At 44.1% G+C, this 4,935-nt stretch overlaps 1 long non-coding RNA gene and 1 other non-coding gene across 2 annotated transcripts in view; both read right to left on the reverse strand.

Annotated features, from left to right (window-relative positions):
* Window positions 1–72: 72 nt before the first annotated feature.
* Window positions 73–4,935, reverse strand: part of LOC103735147 — a 5,024-nt gene continuing 161 nt past the window's right edge. The window contains exons 2-3 of the long non-coding RNA XR_607321.3: window positions 2,953–2,990; window positions 73–765 (exon numbers count right to left, since the gene is read on the reverse strand). This is a non-coding gene — a long non-coding RNA (uncharacterized LOC103735147). The remainder of the gene's footprint in view (window positions 766–2,952; window positions 2,991–4,935) is intronic.
* LOC115070604 lies at window positions 83–282 on the reverse strand. The gene has a single exon (XR_003849751.1). It is a non-coding gene; the product is annotated as a small nucleolar RNA SNORA74 (small nucleolar RNA).

The following is a 4,935-nucleotide window of genomic DNA, read 5'->3' on the forward strand; positions in this document are numbered from 1 at the left end:
TACATGCTAGGCAAGTAAGTGCCCCCTACATGCTCAGACATATTCCTAGTCTCACTTTTTAAAGCAGAAAAAACCCAAAAGACCTGTTTGCACCCAGACTAGGACCAACTCCACAGGAGGAGCCATTCCACTCTCAGAGGTGCAAAACACTGCCCAAAGGTATCCAGCCACAACACCAAAACAGTGCTTGGAGCCAAACCTCAAAAAGGTAGTGCTTGCTCTTCCAACACTGTAACACAATCATAGGCATTGCACTAGCCTAGATAGCTGACAACTGTTGGATTATTCCTGAAACATTTCCCATTTCAATTTCATGTACATTGGTAATCCACATAGAAGACATCATTAGCAGGTAGCTGTTGACTGCAAGACAGGCATGGAAGCATTTCACATGCTTTCAGCAGTTTTCCAACATCAGAGAGTTCCTGCCATTTGGTAGGGACTGAACTTGGAATCTAGCAGTGAACAGAGCAAGACATATTCTACTTTGTCTTCTGGAACTTAAAATATCCCTATAAATTACACCACAAAGATCTTTCATACTGTCAAACCACCAAAATTCTACTCACTGCCCAGAATAAATCTGTTCAAGGACAAACATAGGTGAATTTGCTTCCAATTGTTTCCTGAGAGATACCAAGTAGTCAATAGCCCTAGCAGAGGCAGTCAGTACTAGAATACACTGACCTGAAGACTACACATGCAGTCATGGGCTTCTGCTTCCCTTCTGCAGAAGAGTGAAAACCACCTTACTTTCACGTCATCCTAAAAGGGAAAGAAAGCAAGTAAATAAGCTTTAGTAATTCTTTGTATAGGAGTAACAATTATTAATGCCCTGTAATTTTCAAATTATAAATAACTAGACTTTAACTATTTCCCACAGAATTTTTATGCATTTGTTTTAAAATAAAGGAGCTGGTGAGATGATTCTGAGTACCTGAGTTCAATCCCTCCCTGGGACTCACATGGTGGAGAGAATTGACTCTTTCATGTTTCTCTAACATGTTCCCTGATACACAAAAATGTCATCTTAAATTTAGGTTTAAAAAAAAAAAATCATTTTGGGGGCTGGAGAGTGGGCTCAGTGGTTAATAGCACTGGATGCTCTTGCAGAGGACCTGGGCTCAATTCCCAGTACCCACATGCTGGCTAAGAACCATCCTTAACTCCAGTTCCATAGGACTGATGCCCTCTTCTAACCTCTACAGGCATTACACTTACATACATACAAACACACACATGGATGCACTTACATGCAGGTAACACTCATACACAAAATTTCAAAAAATAATAATTTTAAAGCACAAGCAAAGCAAGGGCCAAGTGCAGTTGTTACATGCCTTTAATCCCAGTAGAGGCAGACGGATCTCTGGGAGATCAAGGGCAACCTGGTCTGCATAGTCAGTCCAGGCCAGGGAGATCCTGTCTCAAAAAACCCCCAAAAGACAAGCAAATGAGGCCAGTAGTATAAGAAAGGCAGGGGCAAACACCAAAGTGATATACCAGACTCTCCCTGAGTGCCAGTGGGAGATGGAACATGCAAAGGCAAAGGCCGTGGGAGGCTGCAGAGGGGTAATGTGATAGTCTGGACCGTGTACTTCCAGGGCTAAGCAAGTGCTGGTGTGCAGAAAGAGATATATGGGAGAAATTATGGGCATGAATCCCACAGGCAGGTAGAGATGGAGGGTGGAAGGGGCATAGAAGAGTAGGAGTAGATGGAGGTCAGGAGGACTTAGAAGGCCTAAATGGATATTGAAGGGTTTTGGGGTGGGTAAGAGATCTCTGGCTAGTTTTTGGAGTTCAATTATGTTCCAGTCACCACCCCCTTGCATCTATTCAAATGCAGGGGTATCTTGTCACTGAAATGAACAAGGCAATGATGGAGGTCTGGAAGGCCCGAAAGAGTTATGGGACTTCAGGAGGTTGGTAGTAAGACAGCCTGGTTGAGGTATGCAAGTAAGGCCTCTGGTCCTCCCGTGGGGAGAGAGGAGAAAAAGGAGGGACAGGATTAGATGTGGATCAGAGGGTACCAAAAGTCCTCCAGGATATGGGTGAGGCCTATGAAGGTAGCTCCTCCTATGGAAACCGGGATGTCACTTTTCACAAAAACAGTAACTGAGTCAGTTCCATCGGAAATCTCTAGAATCATCCCGATTGTTGCTGCCTCGGCATTTCTTCTTAGTAAACCAGCATTACCATACAAAAATTACTACAGAGGGGATTTAATACTACTGTGTAAATGTACAACAACTTTGCTCACATTAGTACTATTTTACCTAGGCCCAGTCCCCAGAGCCTTTCAATCAACTGATACACAAAATTACCTAAGAGCCAGAGTAGAATGCAAATTTTTGTCGTTGAGATAGGGCTATTATGTTACTCAGACTGATCTCCAGCTTGCATGCTACATTAGATTCAGTATTCCCAATAAGGCATTCCAAGGCCTAGTTACAAAAACTCTTTTAAAATAAAAAAGAGTTCATAACCTAGCATTTATTATTGAAGGGAGAATGAGCCATGCACTTTCATGGAAAGCATAATCCCACTAACTTCCCCCACTATACCAGGCCTCCTTTGGACAAGTTATAGGTACTAAAAGCTTGACTTTTTCTATTTATACAATGATACTGGCTTATTTACTTTTGTTCTGTTTCCAAGTTGTGATTCAAGTAACTTCCTAAGAATCAAACGTTGTCAGTCCAGAACTACTCAAATCTTAATTTTAGGTTTCTTCCTGCAGAACTCACACGCTTACAGAGTCAACCTTAGTGGATAAGCAACTATGCTGACATCCTGGAACAGTTAACAACACAGCCAGCATGAACCAGGCCCAGAATGCCAACCAGCTATTGGCTGCTGTTCTCCCAGCAGTGTAACACTTGCCTAGGTACAAGGAAACCTAGGCAGCTGCCTACAGCTGGAGCCAAAGGGGACTAGTTGGGCTGTACTCACCTGGATTGGCCATCTCCTGAAACTGGCAGTTGGCTACTCTGAAATCAAAACATCAGGTTAAAGTAAGCCAGCAGTCAACATGTGCAGCTTAGAGTGCCCCCTTTACAGCTGGGCGTGGTGGCACTTGCCTTTAGTCCCACACAGCACTTGGGAGGCAGAGGCAGGCAGATTTCTGTGAGTTCAAGGCCAGCCTTGTCTACATAGTGAATTCTAGGATACCAGGACAGCTGGGGCTACAGGGGGATCCTGTCTCAAAAGAAAAAAAAAAGGGGGGGGAGTTCCCCTTTACTTTGTGAAGACTAAGCCACAGAATAGTAGGCAATTTACCCTTAATTAGCTTTGTTTTCACATCTTAGTTATTACACCCGTGTCATATTAAACACATTATGGCCTAATCAACAAGTATCAGGAAGCTTGATGCTATCACTTAACAGTCAAACCACTAACCAAGTTAATGTACCCTCAGTGTTCACATTTCTGGGACAGTAATAGCATGACAGTACTCTGCACTTTATAAAGGTGACTGGGAGACTCAAATGAAAAGTTTTGTGGCTTGTTTTTTTTGAGGCAGGGTCTCTCTGTAGCTAGGGCTACAGAGATATGTTTCCCCAGTACTGGGATCAAAGGTGTTTTTATATTAGATCAGGACCAACCAGGGTGATGTGAAGATGAGATGGACCTCAGGAGCAGACTGTTCTTTATTAGAATGAAGGGCCGCATTTTCTCCATGGGATCAAAACTGCTGCACTGAAGCACAGTTGATATAGAGCTTATACTGATTTGGAGAGAAGGAAATGGAAGTTTTCCTAGGCAACAGTCTCTGTATTGGGGTTTCACAGGTTCTGGGCCAGGAGCTTCTTAGCTGGGTCTGAGGAGAGGTTTATATAACCTGACTTAGAGCCTATTTATCCTTCAAAAGGCTTGTGTCATTATGCCCGGTTAAATGAAGTATAAGTTAAAACCATAAAATGAGACTGGTATGGTGGCTCACACCTAAAACCCCAGCATAAGGGAAGCAGAGGCAGGAAGATTGCCAGCTGGGCTATGTACTGAGCTCAAGGACCTGACTACTACAGAGACCCCTGTCAAACAAACTTGAAACTATCACTCCAATATACCCCCCTCCCAATCTCACAGGATATATGGTATGGACACTCAGTGAACACTTAAAACTACATTTTAAGAAGATGCAAGTACGGTGAGTTATTCAGAGCACATTAGGCAGTTGAAATTAAGACTGACTATGGAACCCTTTGAAAGACAGTAAAACTTAATTCTAAGAGCCAGACGGGGCGAAAGCCTTTAAGCCCAGCACATGGAAGCAGAGGCAAGCGGATCTCAGTGAGTTGGAGGCTAGCCAGGGCCTGTCTCAAAAATTAAAAAGGGACTGGAGATGGCTCAGCGGTTAAGAGCACTGACTGCTCTTGGGGAGGACCCAGGTTCGGTTCTCAGCACACATGGCGGCTAACAACTGTTCCTAACTCCATTTCTAGGGGATCCGACGCCCTCTTCTGACCTCCGCGGGCATTGCTCACGGGTGCACTTACAGACAATATACTCATACACATAAAATATAAATTTTAGAATGAAAAAAAACTTAGAAAAACAATTAAACATCTCACCTCCTCCAAACAACTTAAAGAAACAGGAAAAAGAATAGGGGATGTAAAAAACCGGATCACTCTTTCAGGGCGTGGGCTGAAGGAGCTGATCCGGTTCCATCCAGACACGTGTTCCTCACAAACCTTTCCCAGGCTAAACCCGCAGTTTCTGGAACTCTAAACTCTCGGAGCCGGGTTCCAGGAATCTTCTGGGCTTTTAGAGGGACGGCAGAGCACTGCAGGCGACTCCTAGGCTGCGATTTTCCCTAGTCTCTTCAAGACCTCTAAGCCGGGGGTCACTGGACAACAAGCCCCAGTTTCTTCCAGTTCCCCGGCAAATGCCTTCTTTCCCTCCTTCGGGCTGGTAAGCTCGTAAACTCAG

This window comes from Nannospalax galili, unplaced genomic scaffold (genome assembly GCF_000622305.1).
Source record: "Nannospalax galili isolate Female #2095 unplaced genomic scaffold, S.galili_v1.0 scaffold856, whole genome shotgun sequence".
Classification (NCBI taxonomy): Eukaryota; Metazoa; Chordata; class Mammalia; order Rodentia; family Spalacidae; genus Nannospalax; species Nannospalax galili.